This window comes from Chionomys nivalis, chromosome 23 (assembly GCF_950005125.1).
Source record: "Chionomys nivalis chromosome 23, mChiNiv1.1, whole genome shotgun sequence".
NCBI lineage: Eukaryota > Metazoa > Chordata > Mammalia > Rodentia > Cricetidae > Chionomys > Chionomys nivalis.
The window spans coordinates 24,206,074-24,233,992 of NC_080108.1; positions in this window are offsets into that span (position 1 = coordinate 24,206,074).

The following is a 27,919-nucleotide window of genomic DNA, read 5'->3' on the forward strand; positions in this document are numbered from 1 at the left end:
ATGATTTATGATTTAGTAATGATTCTTTTATAAATACAGGTGCCCTTGTATTTGGGGAAGAGATGTTCAGAATTGAGACAACATCTTGGTGGAATTGTCCTTTGATGAATATGAAATGTACTTCTCCATCTCTTTTGATTAATTTTGGTTTGAAGTCTATTTTGTTAGATATTAGGATAGCTACACAAGCATATTTCCTAAGTCCATTTGATTGTAAAATCATTTTCCAACCCATTACTCTGGGGTAATGTCTATCTTTGATGTTGAGGTGTGTTTTTTGTATGCAGCAGAATAGTTCTTGTTTTTGTACCCATTCTGCTAGCTTGCATCTTTTTATTAGAGAATTAGGTCCATTGAGGTTGAGAAATGTTAATGACCAGTGGTTGTCAATTCCTGCTATTTTGGTGGTGGTAGTGGTAGTATTGGTGGTGACAGTAGTAGTGATTTGTGTGTATTGGTGTGTGTGTTTCCCTTCTTTGGATTTTGCTGGTGTGGGATTATCTATTGCCTGTGTCTTTGTAAGTGTAGCTAACTTCCTTGGGTTGGAGTTTACTCTCCTACAATATCTTCTGTAGGGCTGGATTTGTGGATAGATATTGATTAAATTTGATTTTTCATAAAATATCTTGCTTTCTCCATTTACGGTGATTGAAAATTTTGCTGGATATAGTAGTCTGGGCTGGCATCTTTGTTATCTTAGTGTCTGCAAGACATATGTCCAGGCTCTTTGGCTTTTAGAATCTCCATTGAGAAGTCAGTGTAATTCTGATAGTGCAGTTTGGAGGTAATTTGATAGGAACTCATATGCAGAAATATGGGATAGCACAGTTGATGAGAACTCAGTAAAAGACAACAGGGGAACAGAGTGATAAGAAGTCAGTTTGACCTGGCACCAGGGAAATTTCCAGGAATCCAGGATGACCCCAGCTAAGACCCTAAGAAATAGGGAGAAGGTACCTGAACTGGCCTTCCCCTGTCATCAGATTGATAACTATCTTAATTGGCATTCTGAAAGAGCCAACACTGTTCCTGTAACTAGCACCAACCAGGAAGCCTTCTGAAAGCAGCCACATAGTTTTTGCTGCTACTACTGAGTCAGGAAACCATGTCCTAAAGGAATTATGCCTCTGCTTACTTCTAGCAAACAGAGGAAATCTGGAAAAAAGTATGGCTACCAAGAAGTCATGCTTCATTCTGTTATTTTGTGTCTAGAATTCTTTCACAAGCTCTCTCAGGTTTTATGTGGATGTAGTTACCTCACGTTGGCATGCCATTTTGTAAGCAGAGACTGTTCAATCATTTCCCATTGCCCAGATCCGAATAATCACACAAAAACTATACTAATTACAATACTGTTTGACAAATAACTTAGGCATATTTCTAGCTAACTCTTGTATCTTAAATTAACCCATTGCTAATTAATCTGTGTATTGCCACGAGGCTGTGGCCTACTGGTAAGGTTCTGGCTGACAACTGGCATCTTTCTCCTTTACAGTGCATAGTTTTTTGGTTTTTGGTTTTTTTTTTTTTTTTTTTTTTACAGAAGGGCAAAATATACATACACACAAAATTCAGATTGCTCACATTTGGTGTTTTGGCTTTGCAAAGTGACCTTGTACCTATCACAAGGCCACAATGCAAAAGCTCCCTCTCTTTCCTCATCCAGAGAAAAACTATTATGTTGACATCTGTGACAGTCAAGCTGCCTTGTTCTGAAACTTATATACATGCTTCTCATGTCTAGATATGGTTATCCAACATCCCAACTGCTTCAAATTTTAGCTCTGGCTTAAAATACACAGCACTCACTAAAGGATTCTCTCAGGTCACATGATATTTAGCAGGTGACTTGTTTGTATGTTTTGTGATACTAGCAGTTGAACCTAGACACTCACAACTTGCCTGTCTTGGTCACTGAGCTACATCATCAGCCCCAGCAGTTAGATTATTTTTTTAATTAATCTCACAGATTTACATGTATGTGATAGCTACAATTCATAATCCCTTACTTGTTAGTTCTATCAACTGATCTCTAGAAATCACAGAAACTTCTAAAATCAACAGTTACTATTGTGGGACTGTCCTCACAAACTGCTAGTGGGAGTGCAAACTGTTGTAGCTACAATCAGTGTAGAATTTCCTCCAAAGACTAGAAATAGATCTATCATGTGACCTAGTTCTACCCTTTATGCATATATACTCAAAGGACTCTATTTTCTGCTATAGGATTGCATAGTCGTTCATGTTCATAACTGCTGTATTCATAACATTTGGGACATGTAAGTCCATCAACTAATGAATGAACAAGGAAAATGTAGTTCTTATGTAAATGGAATTTTCTTTAGCTGTAAAGATAAATAAAATTTTGAAATTTGCAGATAAATGGGTGGAACTGGAAAACATACACAGTGAGGTAACCCAGACACAAAGACAGATGTGTTCTCACTCATCTGTGGATCTTTCTGCAGCTTGAGAGGACATTGAGTCATCAGAGATGTGTGTGTAGTTGGAGCACTTACAGAATTCAGAAAATTAGAAAGAGAACCCTGGTATAGAGTGGGAGGGAAAGACCTTAAGAGAAGGAGGATAGTAGAATACAGATGACATGGGGGATGGGGAGGGGAGTTTAGGTGAAGAGAGAGATGGGAGGGTGGGGGAGAGAATGAGAGGATAGTGGAGAGAAAAATATCTAATAACAATGTTATGAGAAAACTTACTATTTGACAAGCTTCCTAAGTGTGTGTGTGTATGTGAGTGTGTGTGTGCGTGCGGCGCGCGATGGGTGTGCACATGGGTTCATACAAAGAATTTAGTTGAATTTTCCTACACAGGGTAATATTCATCCCAGAAACCATGGATTACCAAATAAAAAGCCTGGCCCCAGATGTGAACACTTCCCTTTGAGTTATTGGTCCAGGGTGTCCCAGATACTCCCAAAAACATTTCCCAACCTAATTCCATCACTCATGGCTTGTCCACCAGATCTTTATGGTAAAACCCTATTGCTAAGGACAACACACAACAGCCACAGAACATTGAAAAACCAGGCTGGTGCTAACCTGAGGCTTCCTCCTTGCTAGTTAGATTTCACAGTGCTGGAGACTGCTGCTGGTGCTATGCAGACTTGTAAACCCTGTGAACTACAGTACTGATCGACATGGCAAGATCATGAGTGCATAATGGCATGAATGTCACAGGGGCAACCAAACACTTTCTTGTTGGAATTAAGGCCCATTCCACAGGGGAAAAAATTGCAAGCCTCGTACTCTGAGTCTCGCCCTCCAAAAACACACTGTCTGGAAGCTGATAGACAGCTGAGGTGAACCTACTATTACTACTTTGCTAAGTGTACATAGTGTCAGACTGTCCTCTCAAGGAGTGCCTCCATGCCATTTAGTGCAGTTCTCAGACCCTCACCAGAGAATCTTCTTTGTGTAGTGAACAGCAGCTAACACATGAACTCACAACTGGTCAAAATAAACATCAGTGGAACGCTCAGCCACAAATGAGGTAACGGAATCACTGCCCTCCCATCAAGGCTCAGGGACCCTTGCAGACGAGATTATAAAAGCCGTAAGTGGAGAGGACCAGAGCAATACAGTGTCTTTAAGACATGGCTGATCCACTACACTCATGAACTCCCAGAAGTTCTGGCTGCCTGCAGAAGATCTGCTCAAGATCAAGCCAGTCAACACTACAGGTGGGAGGGGCTCACAAGCTCACACCCTAGTTTAGGAGTTATTACAGCTGGTGACTTCTTGAGGAAAGTCAGCTTTTTCTAATGGTGTGGCCCTAGCAGGTGCTCTGTGCCCCAGTGACTGTTGCCACACTCATGAGTGTGTGGACATTACAAATGTCCTAAATGGTCTATTTAAAAAAAAAAAAAGAGCAAAAACTGGGAGGAATGGAGAGGGAGGAATTAGGGAGTGAAGAGGGGTGAAAATTTTCAAAATATATCTTGCCCATGCACAAAATTCTCAAAGACTTAATAACAAAAATACATTTCCTGCCAGGTGGTGGCAGCGCACACCTTTAATCTCAGCACTCAGGAGGCATAGTCACATGAATCTCTGAGTTCGAGGCCAGCCTGGTCTACAGAGTGAGTTCCAGAACAGCGAGGGCTGCACAGAGAAACCCTGTCTTGGGGAAAAAACACTGATGTGTATGACATTTTTTTTACCTCCTGTTTCACTGACTTGAGCCTTTGGGTAAGGACGGATACTGACTGAGGCAGTCCATCCTCCTAACCTGGGTCTTACTGCTTCTCGTAAACTGACTGGACTGTATAAAAGGTGACTTCTTTGTCATGTGGATAGCTTTTGTGTGAAAACAGCTACCATACATTCATCTGTAAATTCTTGGACTGACCTCTCCTCTCTCTGCCACATTCTGATCTCTTACTGACTCATAGTTAGCTGCATTATCCAATCTTTCTGCACACGAGTTCCTATCAAATTGCTGATCTCTAAACTGTATTTGTATTCATACCTTTAACTAATATAAATGTCACACTGGAGTCAACAAGCATGCACCGGATGTGTATCACGTTTAGGATTCTCCAAAGCACTTTCAAATGCAGTGTCACCACAGCTCAATGCCGTAGCCAGGGAGCAAGGGTTACACATATTCCTAGTTAGAAACATAATTACCAGTGGTAGATTTCGACTTGTTAAAAGCAGAGCGCCAGCAGGTTATAAAGGACTCTGCCTCCGTTCACCTTTTACTGCTATACCAGAAGACCAGAGATTCGGTCATTTTATGAAGAAAGGATGTTTATTTTGGCTCATGGTTCCAGAAGCTGGAAAATCCAAGAGCGAGCAGCTGCATCTGGTGAGAGATTTGTGCTGCTTCAGCATGGTGGGAGGCAGGTGCATTGACAGCAGCATGTGGGCACAGAGAACGCAGCCGCTTCACAGCAAACCACTTTTGTGATAGCTGGTCTAATCCCAGCAGCAGAGAGAGCTCGCAGTGGAAGAGCGCGGATCTATTCATGAGGGTTCCACTCTCGAAACTGCCCTGCTAAGGACCAAGAATGTAATGATGAAAAGCCATGCTCCAGCCATCACTGGTTCACTCAGTTAGTATGAATTTTAGAGCAATTCAACAACTGTGATGCGTGACTATTCCCTCCCCAAAATGTAAAGAGTAGCTGTGCACTTGGCAAAATGTTGCTCCCACACTCAAAATGGAAGGCAAGTTGAAATCAGAGAGGGGGCCACTCTAGGCCCAGTCGATGAAACTAACAGAGGCAAAATTAGTAATAAAACTGACTTAAAGTCTGCTTAAATCATTATTTCCTGGTGACACTGTAAGTCAGCATCATCCTTCTGGAAAAAACTATACGATAATTACATTTTTAAGACTCAATAAACAGTCCACAATCGCTGACCAAATAGTCTTAGGTCTAAAGTTTATTCCTGAGAAAATATCTTAAAAGAAAAGAAATTATTTGCAGGATGATATTCATTGAAGTATTATTTATAATAAAATAGAAACAATACAGATTTACTTTGTTCAAGTGAGTAGGTCGCCCACTCTCTCCCTAAATTGTATATATGTATAATTGTGTGTGTGTGTGTGTGTGTGTATGTGAAATGTGGGAGGAAAATCTATCATTTTTCTGGTCCCACTTCATCTTCCTTATTCTTAGTATTCTGAGCACTGTATCTCACAATACTTTCTCATCTGAATTTCCTATCTGATCAGGCAGTTAAGTTTGCCTCTGTTCAAGAACAGCCATTGTGAAGATCCCAGCCTGAGGGAAAGGTTCCTGGGGACACAACATGATTTCCCAACTTCAAGACAAACGGGAGCGGAGGTTCTCACATGGGAGACACTATAGCTGTCTCAATGCACTGACAAGTTAATTACGTGATGAAAATACATTTGTATGAGTCTCCATATTTACCTAACAACCCACTGCCTCTAAGCATTTTGGAGGCAGACCATACCATGGTGTTCCCAGCAGACATTTCTCCTGTAGCGTAAAATGAACAGTAACTCCCTCCGTGCCTTTACCAGTAAGAGGGAGGGCCTCATCTATGCCATTAGCAAGCATAATCCAAGCCGATGCCCCGGTAGTTAATATAAACCATTTAGACTTTCACGCGAAATTAGATTTTTTCTCCTAGAAGGGAAACTGCGTTGTTTAGTTCATGTATTTACTGAGGTGTACAAGCAATGTCTGGGTATGAAAAGCAGGATAACTAATGAATTTTGTCCCTTAAGCAATCCAGTACCTTAACTCCACTTCTTAGAAAGGACAAGCAGTTGGGATCATGGAAGCACTGTGCTCAGTGTCAATGTTTGCCTTCCCAAGCTCACACGTTTCTGGTCACTTCGTGACATATTTATTGCTCTTGACAGACAAGGAATAGAACAGGAAACTGTAGCCTTGCCGCCTTCTGACTGGTCTGCAGACAGGCCAGCCTGGGTTTAGCTTTGTTGAGCTCCCCACAGTGGTGGTTCTAAGGCCCTCCTGTTATTAACCACCCTCACCTCCAATTCTCTGTAAAATTTAGACCAGCAAGTCCAGGGCAGTTAAATATATGACCAGGGTAATTAAACAGGTTACACAGGAATATTATATGGTCTGCAAACAATTCTGTAAAATGTTCCAGAAGGTTGTGTCTTGAGGGGTGTAGCTTATTTGCGAGGCTTGGGCAGGAAATGGCTAATTATGACACCTGCACACGTTTCTACACAATTGGGCCCTAGGGAATCAGCTCCTATAGCAGTCTGCCTCGCCTTTCTGGCGGGGAGGCACGCAGCAGAGGTTAGCAGAGGCTTGTTAGTAGTACCCATGGAGAAAGCAGTTCCCCGCACAGTGTGCCGGCTGATGCCTTACTTCTATGTATTTCCCCAGGCAACCAACAATGCTGGTATCAAAATAAGCCCCTTTAACCAAGCCCAGCCTACTAAGAATTAGCTTTGTAGTGAAACCCAGAAATGTGAACATAAATTACTTAAATTCGCCTTTATGAAGTACTTCTTGGCACCAATTCTCGCGAGATGGTACTTCATAGACCGGAGTATTGTCAGAAAACGGGTCCTTTGTCCTTTCAGCACAGGGGGTCCACTAATGGCATCTAGGAACTGTCTCTAAAAATGTAAACACTACATAAAGGATTTGCTGTGTGGGCGTGAGAACCGGAGTTCAGATTCCCGGTACCCAGGGAAAAGCCAGTGTGCTCGCGCTCATCTGTAGCCCCAGAGACGATGGATGCCTGAGGCTCATTAGCTGTCAGTCAACAGCATGAGTACCACAATGTTCAATGAGAAATCCTGCCTCAAAAGATAAACTGGAAAGTGACCAAAGAAGACAAGCGATATCGCCCTTGGTTCTCTACATGCACAGGCACAGACCCAGAAATAGATACACAAGTATGCACCACCCACAGACGCAATGGGGTGACTGCTGTATGTGCCTTAAAGCAACAGATAGTGCCTTTGTTGTCTGGTGCAAACGTCCCATCTCAGAGCAGCTGGGACCTGCTGAGGAATTTTTCAAACAAGGTTGTGTTGTGTCCGCAGCATACGCTGTCCAGCCGGAACCAGTCCTGTCCTCTTCCTGGGCAGCCAGCCAACCCATTCCCCAGCTTCCATTAATGATAACTATAGTCATAAGAGTCTGCAGGCTCTGGTCAAGGTGTATAAGAACTGACCTCCCCTCTCACACGTCCTTTCTGTTTCCACCTCACATGACCGAAGGAGCTTGACTCTCAATCTCTGCATGGAAGGAAGCATTTCCCTAACAGGAAAAACTGCCTCAGACTCCCTGTGGAGAAAAGAGGGGGAAGACCAGCAAACTTCTATTCTACAAAACCATTGCACGTATTTATGTCCCTAGATGAAGGGCACAGGATGCTATTACCTTAGATTAAGCTCCTGCCTCAGACTCAACAGACCAGACCAAACACCAAAGTAGAGTCACCCAGACTAAACTTTCATGCCACCGAGCTGAAGTGAAACTGCTTGACTGATGGAATTGGGATGAATGAGACGCCACCCAAGGTTCCCACACAGGCCAGTTTCAATGGGCATGGCTCTGTCTGCTTTAAACAAGGGAAAATCTAATGCTGGCTAGCCAGTTCTCTTCCTATTGCTCTGCCTCTCTGTCCCCATACTGCAAAGAGAATCACTTGCAATGACCAATAACTTTTGTTTTCTACTCCTGTTTGAATAATAATAACAACAATAATATTTTTTAAACCTTTCCTTGCACAACTGAGCTCCTTGACTCGAACCATTGGGGCCCCTGGTGTTTACTAGAGTCGTGTACTGCCTGCTTCTAGAATTGATGATAAAAACCAATTAAGGGTCTTGAAACTTCTTAAATCCTCGTCCTTTGATAATAGCATTGTTCTAAACTAACACAGACAGTGAGGGACTTTCGCATGTTGATACAGACCTTGCGATTAGAGAAAATGCATCAGGCCTTCGATTCACACGATCCTTTAGCCGTTATCATTTTTCAAAGTGCCTGACACAAACCGCCATTCCCAAAGCGCCCCAAATCTTAGACAACAGCCAAGTGTTTTATTTATAGAGTGGCTGCTGGGTCATCTCCTTCAGACTGGTACGCAAGGGCGAAAAGTCTTCCAACACTATTTCCCTAAGTACTACATCCAATTTTCCCTTGAATATCTCAAGTCTCCACATCTTGACAGCTTCCTGAGTGAAATTACTCTATGGCCTGATTGACCTTCATGGCTAGGAATATTCTTTCTCTCTGCATTAGACTGAAGGGGTTTTTTTTCCTTCTTTTTTCTAGTTTCAGCAAATAATTGACCGGACCCTGGTGAATGAAGTAGCTTCTTAGTGAAAACCGAGCATAAATAATTTAAATAAGCCTTTATAAAGCACTTCTTAGCTTCAATCTCATTTAATCCTCTTAATAAAGGTAGGAGACATGATTTTCATTTGGCGGTCTCTGGGACGTTGAAAAACTCATCTATGATATATCACGAGGAGGGGAGGCCATATAGAGACCCAGTCCCACTGAGCCCAAACTCCAGCCCTAGTCTACTACCCTTGGCTTCTAAAGCTTAGTTAGTGGAAGCACTTGGCTGTTGGTTCACGTTCAGGTTCACCAGCAGTCAGGTGAAGTTAGTTCAGTGGAGTCTTCACCCTTGAGGCAGAACAGTTCTGTTTCAGACAACACTGGCATTCCCTTGAAAGCGATGCATTAGAAGTGTGTGCAGGAAGGTTTTTTACAAAGCCCTTGGGTTTAAGTAGCTTAGTTTCTCATAATTAATTAGAGTCTTCACAGGGAAAGAAGTTGTGAGTCTTAGGACACTTTGTACGACTCTTACCTGGGTCCCTCTGTTCATGCACTGAGGAGCAGTAGCTACAGCCCTGGCGTCTCCTCTCCCTCTGTCTCTTCATTGCCTGTACTTCCTTGAAAAGGAAAAAAAATGGTTCCTAGTTCACTCCCCCGCCCCGCAATTGCACACCCCAACTTCTGTGGTCTTTTTTCAGTGACTTAGAGCTGGTCTCTTCTGGGAAAGGTGGAGGATCAGACTGAGGAAGAAGCACCCACATCCTCCCACACTGGCCCTGAGAGAAGGGCAGGTCCACCAGGGCAGACAAGCCCCGGGCCACAGCCAGTCTGTGCCAAGCTCATCACCAGGGCTGGGTAATGAGGTCAATGTGAAAACAACTGGAAGGCACATTCCCCAGGAAACCCAGGCAGAGTGGAAATGACCCGACCTTATGTCACAGAATCCAAATCCATTGAGTCAATTGCCAGGAAACACGACATGACCTTTCAGAGGGAGTGAGCATCACTTGGAGAGCAGGCTGCCCTGCTCTTTTCATTTCTCCGCTGCCCTCGAGGCAGCAAATCACTGGAAATAATAGCGCAGGCTCCAAATCAGTTCTCCTGTAATGAAACACACAAGTGTAGCATGGAGCTTGACAGGGGCAGCTGGGCGTGTGTGCCTGTGTGTGCATGCAGACACGCATGCGTTTACACGCACTGTGTTTATCTTCTGTTTAAACCTCAGTACCTTTCTATTAAGCATTCCGTGTCTCCTCTGAGATGAATCATTCTAATCTGCATTTTGCATGGACTCTGGCCTCCACTGCATATTTTACAATAAGAACATCACCTTCACAGCCTCTTCCTGGACAGTAGCCAGGGACTTAACCTAGACTTCAGTTCACACAGGCAGTTCCGACCCTACACTGACCCAGTCCTGAAAAATGCCCATTAGATTTGTAATTCTGTTTTAATGAGTTTGTTCTCTCCTACCTCCTACTACTAGCTCCAGGGACAGAACTCGGGTCTCCTGACTTGTAGAGAAAGGACTTTTCCCCTACTAGGCCCTCTTACCAATCCTTGGGAGTCTGTTTCCCTTTGTCTGCCTGTCATTTCTATGTCCTATAAGATTCACGACCCAAGGCATTGTCATGATTTGCAATAGCAGTCAAAGGGGGGGGGGTTGTTCTACTTCCAAAAGAAAGAAAGAAAGAAAGAAAGAAAGAGAGAGAGAGAGACAGAGAGAGAGAGAGAGAGAGAGAGAGAGAGAGAGAGAGAGAGAGAGAGAGAGAGAAAGAAAGAAAGAAAGAAAGAAAGAAAGAAAGAAAGAAAGAAAGAAAGAAAGAAAGAAATTACATCTCATAGTTTGGCCTCAAACCTCAAGTTAGGAAAGCTTGTCTTAAAAGCCCCAACTAAACCAAGAAAACTAAGCACAAGAAAAATCTCAAAGGTTCTTATTTGAAGAAAATTACACCAGGGCCCACACCAACACCACAGTCCCCATGGGAAATTTCGCAAAGGATTTACTCTAAATTTTCCTAATACAAGAGATGAGGAACTTTCTCACAGGAAGACACTTCACTCACAGGCTGAAAAATATGATCATGTTTATACATAAAGAATAAAGTCTTAGAGGAAGGGAATGTTTAATATGCAGTCCATACAGAGCAGTCATTGTTACTGGGGATAAATAGCATCATCCTGATGATGGCTACACCCAGGTTAGTTGCGTGCACATTGCATACATGAGCTCCTGAAAGGGTGGTGACGTGTAAATGATTCCTCTACTATATTCTATGCTCTACTTAAAACTTGGAATCACAAGTAGGGCAGTTGGGAAGGTTCCCAGGAGCCATGAAACATATTCCCCATAGATTATAAAATGCTTTGAGCACTCATTAGGAAATGTAATCACTACTTTATCATATAAAGCTGTTGCTCACTGTTGGAAGCTGATGTTTGTGGGTTTAATATAGCTCTGGGTCATGCTTTATGGATTGCTCTGCAAAAATGCGTGGCTTGATGTTTCCATCAAGGTTAGCTTAGCCAGGAGAAGGGTCAGGGAGCCTAGCAGGGGTATGGTCCACCTACTGAGTGAGAAGAAGATCATTATTCTTGGGACTCCTGAGGAGACTTAACTTCACAGACATTCTAGGTAGAGAAGTTTTGCATGGCCCCCATGAAATTCATGATCAGCAAGTAATGGAAAAGTCATGAGGAGCCAAAGTTGTCCTCGAAAGTCCCTTCAGTAGCTCACTGCTCACAGCAACAATAACCCTAGAATGCACGGTGTGAGGGTTAACCGTATGCTGAAACTATTCTATACTTAAGAGGAAGGCATGCCTACTCCTTCAATCCTATTGATGCAGGGAGTACATTCTGCTTCTTCAGCTAATAGCCTTTAAGATACCAGCCCAGTTGGGCCAGGAGATTGTATAGTGGGTAAAATCACACATACTGTTAAAACCTCATGCCCCAAGCTCATCCCTGTGTCCCACAAGGTGAACAGACAGAGAGAACTGAATTCCAGCAGCTGTCCTCAGACCTCTATTCACATGCTGTGGTGCACACACACACACACACACACACACTCATCATCATCATCATCAACATCATCAATGTAATGGTCTTTTAAAGAACCTTACTTTGTGTTTAATTCACTTTAGTGGAAATCTAAGTTCTTCCACTCTTTCTTTTGCACTTGTGGCATCTAAAAATGTTTGTGGCGGCCTGGTGCAAGTTGGCCATACTTCTTTAAGACTTTCCCTTTGATTGTCTGTACTTTAAACATGATGTTTTGATACAGTGACATGACGTTTATCTTACTTTGTGTTCCATAAGATTCCTCTGACCACATCTGGATGCCGGTCACTAACCTTAAAAATCATTTAGCTTTCACATCCTTCCTTGCACCCATTCTTTCTCTTTTCCCCTCCAACGAGACAGATGTTAAGGCTTTTGGATTTGTCTCACAGTTCTTTGAGGTTTCATTTCTCATTGTTTTTCTCTCTGCATTTTGGATTGGAAAGTTGCTGCTGGCTTACCTTTCAAGCTCCTAACCTGTGTTCAGCCTTCTGATTTGCCACCTGAAGAAAACATTCTTCCTCCTTGATTTGGTTCTTTTAATTCTGGTACCTCGTCCCTACCCTTGCCATTTCTCAGCTTACATCTGTGGTCCAACTAATCCAACAAAGCTTGTCTATGAACACAAAGTCCAAGAGTCCTGAAATTACTCAGTCTACAATGCTGAATGTCTCAGATGGTCTTCAGTAGATGCTGGAATCGCAGAGAAGTAGGCGCTCATGCCAGTAAAGGAATCGACTTGCTAGCAAGGTGCGGGCAAGCAGGCTAAAAATGAAAGCTTCTTTCTCCCATGTTTTTATACAGACTTCCAACAGAAGGTGTGACCCAGATTAAAGTGTGTCTTCCCACCTCAAGATTCAGATTAGATGTAGATCTTTCTAATTCAAATTAAGCAAAAAAAAAAAATCCCCCACTGGTGTGCCCTCCATTTTTAAATTTTAGTTAATTCTAGATATGCTCAAGTTGACAACAAGAATAGACATCACAGGAACAGTTATTCACCAAAAAAGAGCTTTATACTATATATTTTCTTAGCTTTTTTATATTTTTTATTTATTTATTTATTTTTTGTACCACACAAAGCGCCAAGAACATAAATCCTTATTATGGGGCTCTTTGACCAATCAGGTTTCCCTTTGGGAAGCAACTCCTATGACAGAGATAAATGAGCCTTCTGTTCATGAAACATGCTTCCTAGGAAATGCATGAGCCTTCTGTTCATGAAACATGCTTCCTAGGAAATGCATGAGCCTTCTGTTCATGAAACATGCTTCCTAGGAAATGGCATGTAGGGACAAGCATGACTTCAAGGCACACACATGGGCAGTGGCATAGGATCCACACCTAAATTTGACCTAAGTTTTGACTCTCAACATTTTGGAATTCTTAATTTGTGAGCAAGACCCTGCATTTAAATTTTACTCTGGGCCTTACAAATTAACTAACCTTGCCCATGAGCGAGGAAGGAAACAGAAGGAGCCAGGAGAAAGAATACATAGTGCTGCAGTTACGAGAAAGGCCATAGAGGCCCCACAGGAGCTCCAGAATTTAGCCCCGAGAAGCTGTCTGAATTACTTGAATTTCGGGTCAGCATTCCGAGCTGCTAGGCACTGGTTGCTAGCTAAATCAGAGAGGGGCACAATCTTGGACAAGATGCTTTCTGAGGCCAAGGACAAGAAAGGAGGTATACTTGACTGACAGTTGTCTATCATTCTCCATAGCTGGCAATATGGGTGCCTAGGGCCAGAAGGAGACAGACTGGACCACACACACAGCATCACCTATAAGCGCAGAGAGTACTGATACATCTCTGCTTATCCAATCAGTACCAACTGAAGGAATACTCCTAGTACCCCAATAGGTCCTCTCCTGAATCAAAACCATCCTCTTGGGTAGCTATCATCACACATACACTGCTACATGTTCATCACATGCCAGCTTTCCCATCCTTGACCTTCATCTATGCATAATCACTCAGTAAAGATTCATATTTTTCTGTTTTTATCGTCATTAATCTAGTCTGTCTGTGAGGCACATCAGCAATCTGTTGTTGCCTCTGTATCTGTGGAGTGTCATACTTACCATTCCTGAGGATGGTTCTTCAGGGTGCGTCCAATTGTGAATGATTATGAGAAAACTGTTGGAAACATGTTTGTACTTTTCTGTTACCCATATTTCTTGAATACATGCATGTGTATATATGGATAACTCATATATGTATATATGGAAATTTATTATATATGCATATTTGATGCATTATAGGGCAAATATGAGATAACCTTTTACTGGATACTTTCAAACTATTTCCCAGTTCACATTTCTACACACTTTCTATTTTAAGAAGACGCGGGCTGAATAGAAAAGTAACTCAGAACATCACCAATTAACACAGAGGGGAAAATCCCATCACTGCCCTCATAGAGCCACAAAACAAGAAAAGAACGTGGGCTCAACTACACTAGAAAGGCTTATAAAATTGTTTCAATTTTGTGGCAATAAAAGATCAGGACAGAATATCACAAATGCTCCCTATACTGAACTGCCACCAGGCACACAGCCAGAGGCTCTGTCCTGTGTGCAGAGTTCTGCTGGAGATTCAGGAAAACCAGAACCCATTGGTTGGTACTTTTAAGATTACCTGTGTTGGCTAGTCTTAGGTCAGCTTGACACACAAGCGAGAGTTATCTGAAGGGAGGGGACCTCATTTGAGGAATGTCTCCATAAGATCCAGCTGTAAGGCGTTTTCTTAACTAGTAATTGAACGGGAGGATCCAGCTCATTGTGGGTGATGCCATCCCTGGGCAGGTAGTCCTGGGCTCTAAAAGATAGCAGGCAGAGCAAGCCACGTGAAGGAAGCCAGTAAGCAGCACCCCTCTATGGCTTCTGTATCAGCTCCTGCCTCCAGCTTCCTGCCCTGTTTGAGTTCCTGCCCTGACCTCCTTTGGGGATTAACAGCAATATGGAATTGCAAGTCGAATAAATCCTTTCCTCCCCAACCTTCTTTTTGGTCATGGCGTTCCGTTGCAGCAATAGAAACCTTAACGAAGACAATACCTTTAATAGAAATGTTTGGGTTGAACTAATTCCCAAGTGAGTTCTACCTTAAGAAAGCTAGTGTAGGATGCCCTTCTGTCTCTGGCTATAGCGAAGTCAAGAGAAAATTCGGAAGTCCCATCCCACTTTTCCTAAGGGGGTAAATGCAAACTAAGTCTTTGTTCTTCTCTGAAATCAGGATAGGAAAAGCCCCATCAGGAGGTTTCCATAAGATCTAATAATGTGGGGTTTTTAGGACAGGACTTACAAATGATTAAGTACAGGGTAAGAGAACGGTAGGGTCAGCTTTTGTGAATCACTTGTTACAATTTCTGTAAGCTTGTTATTGTTTACTCTTCTATAGCAACTTATAACCTTGTCATTGATGAAGGCTTACTCACAGACTTCCTAAGTCTTTCAGCGAAGTTGAGGCAGATTGATGGTCCTTCAACTCTAGGAAGCAAAACATGGCATACAAGTCATGTACCCATTTCTTGACAGTGATTTTATGGGACATATTCATTCATCATAAATAAATTCAGATTTGTTTGCCAGGAAATTCATTATTCCAGGCATGATTTACAAAATTGCATTTAGGTGGCCAGAGGGACTACAGGAAACAGTCTACCTTATCCTGTATTAATTTTTATTTAGCATATAACAAGAGTGTTGGTTAAATAGTCCTCTGTCCAAATATTCATATTTTAAACGTAGGGTGGGAAAGAGGGAGACGTGGGAGGCAGAAACAACAGCAGGCAGGGAGACAATAACAGCTGGACAACAGGACGGGAGAGAGCCAGTGCAGGTCAAGCTGGGGAGAGCAGCCGGGCGCATTGAACATGAGGACCATGACCCTGCCTGAGCAGCCCTCAGCTTTGTTGAATAACAACTTTGAGACACAAAAGAAAGGAGACGGTGTGTCCCTTTTGTGAAGTGGCAGGATATGTGACATCCTTTCTGGGATATTTCCCCAAGATACTTGGGGAATGTTTTAAGGAATGAAAAGCAGAAACCACCCTGCCTCTATCACCCAAACAGGAAAGGAAAATACAATAAGGTTTAATGGCAGTTTCTCTGCTGAAAGTGGGGTAACTTGAAAAGTCCATAGTACTTGGGCAAACAACTCATTGGCCCAGTAAGGCTACCCCAAAGCACAGTTCTGAAACACAGTCCAGGTTACAAGGTCCCAATCAGATTTTCCATAATTTTCCAAAGTGCTAAAGAAGAAACTGCTCAAGTGAGGAAAATTCTCTCTCTCCCTCTCTCTCTCTCTCTCTCTCTCTCTCTCATATCACTTGCAGAGATTCATTCACAACTGGATTATTTACTAAAAATAACAATTTTATTATTCATCATATGCTATCTGAACCCCTGAAATTTATAAAGAAAAGAAATCGAGAATATGAAGGAGACAGAAAAACAAACCCAGCAATAACCATAACTCCTGAAGCACATGGCTAAGTGGAACGGTGAAGCATTGAAATAAAGGCTACAATAATGCAGTGTTAAACAAATACAGCCTCCTCCATAATAGAAAAGAGGTCTCGGGGTTCCATTCATGTGAAAGGATCAGCAGATTTCCGCTCCATAATAATAACTGTTATTATTATTTATTAAGCACCTATCGCATAGTAGATGCCTCAGGCACTGTCCTTAAATGAAAGAGATAAGGTTTTTTTTTTTTTAAAAAAAAAAAGTCAGCGCTTGAAGGCCTTATGAAATAAGAGGATTCTATACCCAATATAGCAAGAAGGCAAGTAATAGGAGAGACGTGCTTTTCCCGTGTGTTTCATTTTATGGTTGCAATCAACACCAAAGGAAGCTTCTTGGTTTTTTGGCCTTGAGGAAAAAGAATCAATTGAGAGACCTACAGAAACAGGACTGCAGGGGATGCCGGGACCCAATGGCACTGCTAATGTCCATATGAGCTGTGCCTTCATTAAGAGCAAGCCCCTGTCCATGGTTATAAATAATAAGAAAGGGTCACATGGCAAGATTGATACAAAGACAGACGCTGGCTACAATTTTTGTTTGTGGAAACTGTAGACAATGTATTGATGGTTTAATTGCATCAGTGTGACTAAACCAGTCCGCTGATTTGGTCAGTTTTACCAAATGACCAATGAAATAAAAACTCTGGCTTGCTTTACAGATGGAAAAGATTTGAAAGAAAGGTGGATGGATAGATGAGTGGGTGCAAAACCTGAAAATAAAAAAAGAAAGATAATTTTCCACTCACAAAATTGGCTTCAAATCCCAGAACCCAGGCTAGATACTTTGTTCATCTTTAGCAGAATTCATGCCACCCCCAGCTGAGCCTTCATTCTTGGAAATGTCACTTTTCTGTGTCTACTTCTCAAAGCCACTAGGAATCTTTGTAACTGTCTGCTTAGCCAGTGTGTGTGTGCATGCATGTGCACGCGCTCACACACTCACACACACAAAGCATTTTGTTCCATTTTATAGATATAGGGTGCAAGGACTTTGCTTATCATCTAGAAGTAAAGAACCAGGTAACGGGAAAACAGTGAGATACCCTAGAATTTGATTATATTAGCCTACACTGGACAAATTCTGCCATCTCTTAAAGCAGCCCCGCCTAAGGGATCAACTGTAAGTCGCTGATGGATGGAACTTGGAAAACTTCATAGAGTCTCAAACAAAAGTTCAGCAAATCCTTGTTGCTAAAGTCCAACTATGAAAATGTGCAGCACCCATGACATATATAATGTGACTATTCACTGAGTAGTTGCCAAGTATCAGCCAACTCATGACCTCATGGTGGCCCAATTGTCATTCCCATTTCACACATGAGGAAAGTGAGGCAAACTGGATTTGACCAGTTAACTCGCTAAGCACATATAGGCTAATGGGAGATGGAGCTAAGATGAAATCCCTAACAGATGGCTGTTTCTCTAGAAAACACTAAAACACTCTAAAAAAAAATAGGAGTCTGTTCCAGCTATTCCAACAGTGTTAGATGATCCGGATGTGGGAAGCCTGGAAGCAACAGTCATCTAAATGGGGCACAAGAAACAAAGTAGAGTCAGATAACGACATCAGCTACCTACTACAGATGGGTAGAAGTGATGAAGATGGAAGGGAAGGGGTGAGGATGCAAGAGGATGAGGAAAGGCTAAGGATGCAGGAGTATAGCAAGGCTAAAGATACAAGAGTGTTGGAAAGGGTTAATGATGCAGGAAGATGAACTAAGGATCTTGCTTACTAGTCTGAAGTAGGCTTCTTCTTATCTATCAAGACCCACTCCAGAAGAACAAAAAATGATCGAAAGAAATGAACCTAAGGGCAGCAAGATGCTTCACGGGGTGAAGGAACTTGACACCAAGCCTGTCAACCTAAGTTTAATTCCAGAACTCACGAGGTAGAAGGACACTGACTCCTACATGCTGTTCTCTGACTTCCACATGCATAACACACAAAGGGAGTCACACAGCAAAATAAAGATGCTTCTTCAAAACCAGAAAACTAACACAAGAGGAGTGTTGTGTTACAATGCAATACTGTTAATTTGTGAAACTATTTCATGAGCCACCCATCCTATGTCCACTTCAGCAATGCAGATAGGAGTCTGCAGTTAAACACACACACCTATGAGAAAACGACTGCACAAGCTTAGTAACACACGTCAACATGGGGTAGTTGTGGGGCAGCAATAAACTAGCAGAGAGATGGCTGTGAGGATTGCTCCCCCACACGCTCTGGGAGCCAGCTGTGGTAGGTGTTTGTGAGGACCCCCAAGAATGCTACAAGAAGCGTCTCTTCTTTCCTGGAGCAGGTACAGTACTGAGGACTGCCTATGGGGCTTCACTTCTACAAGGTGAGGGCTCTGCCACTGAGCTTCATCCCAACCATCTTTTTACCTTTTATTTGGAGACAGGATCTCACTAAGCTAAACAGGCTAATCTTGAACTCATACAGTTTTCCTAACTCAGCCTCACAAGTCGCTGGGATTACACACCCACCCTCACCATTAGGCCCAGATCAACCCTGCCCTTCTGAGCACATTGCTGTCCCCTCAGTCTAATGCTTTATTGACACACAGAAATTGTGGACCCAAATGTTCTTAGGTCTGAAAGGCTTCAAAAAAAAAAAAACAGTAGAATTTCAGAAAGTTGTGTAAGCTCCCCAGAGTGCCTGAATGAAGCACACTAATTCAAAACATGTGCAGGAAATCATGTGATCCTTCTGTGTGCGTAGGGACCAAGCAAAGCTTAACTCCTGGGAAATGGTGCGGACTGTTGAGGAGCCTGCCCTAAATCCATCTCTTGTCTCTGAATGTAGAGATCGCTGATCTCCAGATTTGAGTTCTGGTTCTGAATCAGAGCTTTGATGTCTTCCTTTGTAAATGGGAATACTAATCTTCATCTTTCGTACTTATTCTGAAAATTAAATGATGTAATGTCTGTCATGTGCAGAGCCTATAATTAACTCTACTGCCTCCAGTCAAAAACCAGAGAACTGTACCATGCTGGTGACTTTACACTAATGTTATCCAAGGAAGGGACATGGTCAAGGTCATGGAGAGCTCCATGGAACTCAGATTCTCCAGCTTCTGGTACAGCAGAAGCCTCTGACCTTAGCCTCTCAGACCTTAGCCTCCCCACTGAGTCCTAAATTCCACTCACCTGTTCACACTCCTATTTCCCTTGTGTGTGAGATGCAGGAAACTCTTCCCAGACATCTGTGGTTGTCACTCATGTCTTTTCTCTCTGCAGATCTTTCAGCTGGATGACTCAGGAACTTGCTCTATGTCTCAAGGTCATTGAAGAATGATAACAACACTTCATGGAAAAGGCACTGGGTGACATGGTAATCTTAGGACAACTTTGTTGACTCTCATAAAATGAGTTTTTGTGGAGAGAGTTTTCTCTCTCTCTTTTTTATTTTACTTTATTCAAATCTTCGACTATCAAAAAGTAGTTCATTTAGTAAATGTCTGTCCTCCTCTCTCCTGAGCCCCAGGTGTATGCAAGAGAGGAAACTGTAAGGTTGGCAAGGTCAGTGTGTCCACAGGCGGGAGATTTTATACATTTTTAGGAAAGGAAGCTGATGGGTATTAGTAACTGACTTGGCAAGCCAGTGGGAGTAATAACCCAGAGGGCATATGAACAAAAGAGAGTCTAACCATCCCTAGAGATGCCCAAAAAGTTGAAGTCGAAAGTCTGAGTTAAATAGAACAATTCAAAGTGACATAGAGAAATATCTACCATAATTCTCACCAGCTCCAATCCTCCAGTAATGACAGAAGCAAGCTCACACCACCATGGAGGAAGGTAAGTCCTCACTATTGTGGGGAAGCCAGACACGGATGACAGATTCTGTGCTGATCAGAAATCTTTAGAGAGATGAATCAACACAATGAAAGGATGGAAGGAAGAACAATGGATGAGACACCAGCAGATAGATCATAGACATTTGTTGGGGGATGGTTTGCATCATTACGGAAATTGAGAAGTTCTGTGATAGGCCATCTGGAAGCTGTGACACGCATTCCTTCCAACTGTAGACTACCACCAGCAGTGTAGTCGGACCAAAGTCAAAGGTTTTCAGACCGGAGAAGACAATGGTCGCAAGGACGAAGAGCTGAGAGCACACAAGAATGCTAGTAAGAGACCTAGGGCCTAAAAGGGAGAAACTGTAGTCCTGTGTGCAAGGGCAGGAGGCAAAGTGTGCCCCAGCTCCAGGAAGGAAGGAATTCACACTTCCTCTCTCCTCTATACTCTCCAGGACCCCAACAGCTAGCTGATTCCCGCTTCGTGTTGCTCACCCATCTTCCCCACGCCGCCCACATGCTCACTCAGCCATCCCCTCTGAAAACATCGTAGATTCACCCAGATGTCATGTTTTACTAACTCATTCCTTAACCCAACCACACTAACACCTAAACTCAGCTATCACAGACTCAATGATGGCCAATGTCCAGAAGGGAGATGGGGCCAAATTAAAAGGATCATATATCTAGTCATGTTGACTCTAATCCCCTGGCCCCCACCCTAAATACCAGCTCCTGGGAAACATGGACCAATTCCTCTTGGAGGAACATGGGAGACTTCTTAGTTTACTTTTGTCATCTCTGTACAAAATACCTGTCACTGATGGAGGTGGGTCTTGTATCTATCTGTTGCTTTCATTGATTAACTAATAAAGAAACTGCCTAGGCCCATTTGATAGGCCAACCCTTAGGTGGGTGGAGTAAACAGAACAGAATGCTGGGAGAAAGAAGCCGAGTCAGGCCGTTGCCATGATTCTCCCACTCCAGACAGACGCAGGTTAAGATCTTTCCTGGTAAGCCAGCTCGTGGTGCTACACAGAATATTAGAAATGGGTTAGATCAATATGTAAGAGCTAGCCAGTAAGGGGCTGGAGCTAATGGGCCAGGCAGTGTTTAAAAGAATACAGTTTCCGTGTAATTATTTTGGGGCATAAGCTAGCTGGCGGCCAGGAGCTGGGGCGGCAGGGAAGCGGCCTGCCGCTCCATATTACAACATGTCACAAATAACCTGAAGGAGAAAACATTTATTTTAGCTCATGTTCGTCCCATCATGTCAGGGAAAGTTTGTGTCCTAGTTAGGGTTACTATTGCTGTGATGAAACACCATGACCAAAGCAACTTTGGGAGGAAAGGGTTCATCTATCTTACACCTCCACTTTGAAGTCCATCACCGAAGAAAAAGGCCAGGACAAGAACTCAAACAGGGCATGAACCTGGAGGCAGGAACTGATGCAGAGGCCATGGAAGGGTGCTGCTTACAGGCTTGCTCCTCGTGGCTTGCTCTGCCTCCTTTCTTATAGAATGCAGGACCACCAGCCCAGGGATGGCACCACCCACAGTGGGCTGAGACCTTCCCTCATTGATCATCAATTAAGAAAATGCCCTACAGACTTGCCTACAGCTTGATCTTATGGAGGCATTTTCTCACTTGAGGCTCTCTCCTCTCAGATGACTTCATCTTGCAGCAAGTTAACGTAAAACCAGCCAGTACCACATCGTAGAAAAGCAGCTCACCCTAAGACCACCAGAGCTTAATCCAATGACTCTTCACATAGTGTGGACCAGAAAGCAAAGAGCACAGCCCATAACTGGCTCAGATACACCCTTCAAAGCTCTTCCCTTAGTGACTCACTCTTGCCAGCTAGGCCCCACATTCCCAGGTTCCACTGCCTCCACCAGTGCCACCAACTTGGGAGAGAGAGTGTTCAAACACATGGATCGTTGTGGGACATTTTAGACTCTCACTCTAAAAAATGCATTTAGGAAGGAAAATCCTGAATAAAACTAAAGCAAATTTCAGCACTGGAGAACCACTCGGGTAAGTTGGCAACATGCTTCCAAATAATGAAAAAAGTGGTTTCTTCACCAGTATTTTCTTTCAGTTTTCTCTTGGCTCCATTCATTCATCACTTAATTCCAAGTAGATGTGGTACCCTTTCTGGGTTCACAATGGCCCTCTTCTCTCAGATCACCCTTTCAGGCCCTCTCAGTGACCAGACACCAGGGGACTCAGGTCTTTCCAACATAGTTTGTGAAGGGAGAAGTTATGACAATCTGAGAACTTTTTACTGACCTCAATAACAAGTATGAGATCATGTGACCTTCTAGAAAAGACAAAGGAGAAGAGGAATCTGGTGCCTGAGGCAGGCTGGGGCAGCACCAGGGAAATAGATGTCCTTCCATGACACCAGGCACAATGTCTAAGACATACGACAAAAGAGCAGTGTGTATCTTGCTATACTTTGGATCTAAAATGTCTCTGGAAATATATGCATGGTGAAGGCTTGTTCCCCAAAAGAGTTGGGAGAAGTGATTCACTTGTGGTATGAAGCTTAGTAGGATGTTTTCAGGTCATTAGGATGTGTCAAGAAAGGGGAGTCGGTCTCTCTCTCCCTCTATCTCTCTCTCTCTCTCTTCCTCCCTCTCTCTCTCTCTATCCAAAACTGTGATTTTTTTATAAGCTTGCCTTTTTATAAGTTGATTATCTCAGCTACTCACTGCAGTAATACAGAGCTGACTAACAAAGTGGTGTGGGAGGTCCTTCTGTATGTGTTGCTTTTATTGGTTAATGAATAAAGTTTCTTTGGCCTACAACAGGACAGAATAGTAGGGCAGGAACTCCAAGAAGACAGAGGAGGAAAGAAGTCAAAGAGATGCCATGTAGCCGCCGAAGGAGAAAGACACGAGTTGCCAGTCAGAACCTTACCAGTAAACCACGAGCCTCTTGGTAAAATATAAAATAATGGAAATGGGTTAATTCAAGATGTAAGAGCTACCTAGAAATACTCTATAGTCATTGGCCAAGCAGTGCTGTAATTAATATAGTTTCTGTGTGATTATTTCCGGTCTGGGAAGCCGGGAAACAAATAAGCAACCCCTGCCTACAACACAGCATATTATTTGGAAATATGAAAATCACTAATAGACAGCTGAAATAATTCAAAGTGACTGTCTATGGGAGAATGGCTAGGTCACCAGGGTTATAGTGTGGCAGTTAATCTTGGTTGTCAACTTGATGGGCTCTGAAACCAGCTCCAGCTAAACCTCCAATCACACCTGTGAGATATGTTCTCGATTACTACAACTAAAGTGTGACCAGCACCTTCCACCAGTGGCTGATGGGAAAAGAATCTTCCAGCAGTGGCTGATGGAAAGGGATTTTTATTGCTTTGGTTTTTGCTTTATGTTGCTGTTGTTGTTTGCTTTTAGCCTGCTTGCCTTCACACCATGCTGGTGAGTTCTCCTCCACTATTATCACCGCTGCCCCCATCTTATCACTGACATGAGAACTCGCCTTCTCTGTACTTCCAACGTGGATTGAGACCAGTGGCTCTCCAGGAATCATCAAAGCTCTTGGTGCCAGATCAGGACTACTGAGGTCCTAGCCTCATAAACTGAGCATTCATGGTTTCTCAGTGTCTCCAGCATGCAGAAGCCATTGTTGGACCACTCCACACAAACATGATCATGTAAGGTAGTCTAATAAATCATATATATATATATATATATATATATATATATATATATATACACACACACACATATGTATACACACATATTCCATATACACACACATATGTATATTGTACATATATACATATAATATGCGCATTCCATATACACATATGTATGTGTGTATATATGTATATTTATCTTTTATCAGTTCTGTTTCTCTGAAGAACCCTGACTAATTCTGAGACAGATAGCCTGTGCTCTTATTGCAAACTTTTGGTACTTTTAGATTTTTAGCACTCTATATATTCATGAGTGCATGAACAGTTAGTTGTACAAATATAAAAATCAAAATTTGTAATAAAAATTAGCATGTACATAAACACTCCCTTTATTCTCACCTGGAGACAGTCACACTAACATCCCAAAATTCATCTTTTCATCTTCTTCTCTATTAAAATGTACATATAAACAAGTGTCATTAACTGAAACACATATGTATATGTGCACATATGCATATTTATATATTACATATATAGATAGTAATATATTACATATGCATGTAAATACAGAGTGATTTTTAAACTAAAAGTTTGAAATCTTAAATTCTAGAATCATTCTTTGTTTCACTGGATGCCACTGAATTTCTCTCTAGAAAAATATAGTGACAGACAAAGTTGTGGGACTGAGACACAGGCAAAGATGCTAGATGAGAGAAAGAGAGAGACAGACAGAGGGGGGGAGAGGGAGAGAGAGAGGAGAGAGAGAGAGAGGATAGAAAATTGATAAATAAATTGATCAATAAAGAAATAGAAATATGATAGATCAATGGAAAAGAGATAGATGAGAGATAATGACAGGTAAAAAGAAGATGATTGATAGATAGATAATACATACATACATACATACATACATACATACATAGGGATAGATACATACATACATACATAGATACATATATAGGGATAGATAGATGATAGATAGATAGATAGATAGATAGATAGATAGATAGATAGATGAGAGAGAGAGAGAGAGATGTTCATATCAGTGCTTTTTTCCTTGTTTCTTGCCTCTTCTTTGTTTGCTCCATCCATCTACTTCATTATATTTGTTATAGCTCCCACTTCTTATGCCTGTCTTTTTTCTCTGAACTTCTGCATCCGTTTTGAAGGTTATGCGTTATCTCAGTATGTGAACAATATGTACAGATAAGGGTATTCAGCTGTTTCCATGACATTGCCATCAAGACAGGCATTGTTGGTTGGATCACATGATGTGGCTGAGCTATATTCCTTGAAGCAACCTTGAACATCCTGCTCAAATCCCCTTCCTAAGAAGATCTCCAAAGAATTTATTCTGTCTCACCAGAACAATGTGGTGACATGCCTGACCAGATACCAAGCTGATACTGGTACCATGCTCTTGGAACATAGCCTCCAGATCCATGAGCCATAGAAACCATTCTTTCTAAGTTCCCCAGTGTGTTAGTCAGGTTTCCACACTTTGAAAGATACCTGAGATAATCAACTTGTAAAGAAAAAGCCTCACTCTCACTATTTGGAGGTTTCAGACCATGACCAGTTGGACTCATTGCTTTGGACCTGTGGTGGCACATCATCATGGGAACCCAGGGTAGGGCAATCAGTTCATAATACAGTGCGGAACAAAAGGATAAGGAGGAGATGTGTTCCTTAATCCCCTTGAACAACATAACCTACGACCTAACGCCTCCCACTAGGCTCCACCATTAAAGTTCCTCTACCTCCTAGTAGTGCCAGGTTAGAAACCAAAACTTAAGGTTTTTGGAGACATTGAAGGTGCAAACTATGGCACCCAGATTCATATATTTTGTTAAAGATAAAGCATAGTAAAAGAGAGTGAGAGAATAATGAGGTATCCGGGATAGGTGTGACCCATTATCCAATGTTGCCAACATGTGTGTCGCCTCTTGAGCAGGCTTCTGACTGCCTCTCATGCCAGCGCTGCAGCAAAAATCATGGTCTAACAAGATGGATCTCACTGGCTAAGTAATGTCATTTTGCAACTGTCTCCACACCCTCAAACTGTCCCACAGGAATCTCTAAACTGGTTTCCAGGCTCAGTGAAGTCCTGAGTCCATCAGGTCCACATCTGTCAAATAGTCTCGTCAGATGAAAGATGAAATGGGACAAAGAAATGGAAGAAGATGCGGCCGCAGCAGAATCGCAGTCTCCTAGTCAGCATTAGTCGTGTGCCCTTGGCTGTGGAATTGTCCCCCACCTTTTCCCTTTGAAGGTATCCCAGGAAGGACCCCATGTTTTCAGAGCTGATGGAGCTCACTCGGTGTCCTCCTGAACTCTTCTAATAAAAGACAATTACTTTATGTCGCCTCGGGCTCTTCCAACCAGCATAATGTCAATGTCAAAATCTCCAATTAAAAGGAACTTTTTTTTGAAGAAAAAGAAAAAAAAGACTAATAAAAATCTTGAAAAAATAAGGCTAGCAAGCAGAGCTTCTGATCAACCAACAAGCAAACTACTTCTAGGTCAATAAAATCTGCCCAAGTCCAGAGACACTGGGCTCAAGTTCAAAACAGACCATATAAGCTGTGTGTCTTGAAAACAATTGTTTAGCCCACTGATGCTCTATTTCTCAACCTTTCTGAGAATGGGGTTTCAGTGAATCTGATAAATCTCACTTGGAGCTCCAACTGCTATCTCATCTGTAGTGAGTTTACCTATGCTTCCCCCAAACAGAATTTCCTGGGAGCCCTCACTCCCAGAACCTGGGAATGGGACCTTATTTGGACAGTATATATCTTCACAGAGATATAAAGCAAAATGAGATCATTAAGCGTAGTTCTCGAGTCAAAAATGATTGTTGACCTTTAAAAATGGGGGCAAGTTGGTCCCAGAGACATAAGAACACAAAAGAAATGCCTTAGTGAAGAAACGTAGGGAGGACACAGCAATGTGTAACCTGGCACTTCCAGAAGGTCGAAGAGCCTTTAACAGATGAGAGGAGTGGAGAGAGAGAGGGACAGAAGGAGGGAAGAAAAGGAAGAGGGAGGCAGAGAGAGATGAGACAGGGTGGGGGTGTCTCTGTTTAGAGCTTATCTGCTGTTCTAGATTACAAGACTGGAAGGGCCCAAGCATCCTAAATTCTAGCCTAGCTACTTGAGTACATTTCGGATATCAAGTGGTGGCAGGGATGTAGGAAGAAGGCTATTAAGACTGCCCTCTTTGCAATAAGAGAGATGTATGGAAGAGCTGGAAGGTACTAGTCACTTCTGTTAGATGACTGTGATCACACACAAAATGCAATTCTTGGCCTTTGCCATCTCTGCTTGAGGCAGTGTCTGGGAGACCCATTATGCTGCATCATCTCACACTTGCCCCTCCCAGGGGACACCCAGTCTCTAGTCCACCAGGCAGGCAGGCTCCCGGGGACATGCTCTAGAAGGTCTTCCCGAAGAAACACCTGCAAGATCAGCAATCATTTCTCCCGCCGAGCTGGTGCAGGCATGAGCCCAGCCCACCAGCTACCTGATGTTCTGTCTAGTTAGATATAAATCTAAGTAAAGTATTTCTGCTCACGGCAGTACCAAGATAGGATGTTGCTGTGGCTTAAGAGTCCACCACAAAGCTCATGTTGCAATTCAGTTGCTATTGGTGAAGTATTAGAAACTGGCCATCAACACATGATTAGGATCAATGTTGTGAGCTCAGCAGACTAGGTATCAAGAGAGTAAGGTGCCACATGAGTTTGGCCCTTGCTAGCTTCCATCTCTCTCCATCGTGCGAGCTGCAGCGCAGAGACCCTCACCACACACTCACATGGTGCTCTTAGACATCCCAACCTGTGGGCTAGTGTGAAAAGACACAGCGAAAATGCCTCCTAGATACCTCTGTGAGCAGGTTGGCAAAGGCCCAGAACTATGAGAAATATTTTTATTTTTAATAAATTACCCAACCTCACTTCTGCTTTAGCGACACAAAGTAAGACAAATATTAAATACCAAAGAAAGAAGCATTGCCTAATTTAAAACTTGGGAGTTGACAGATGATAAATCAAAGTTATAACTCCACACACCTTTC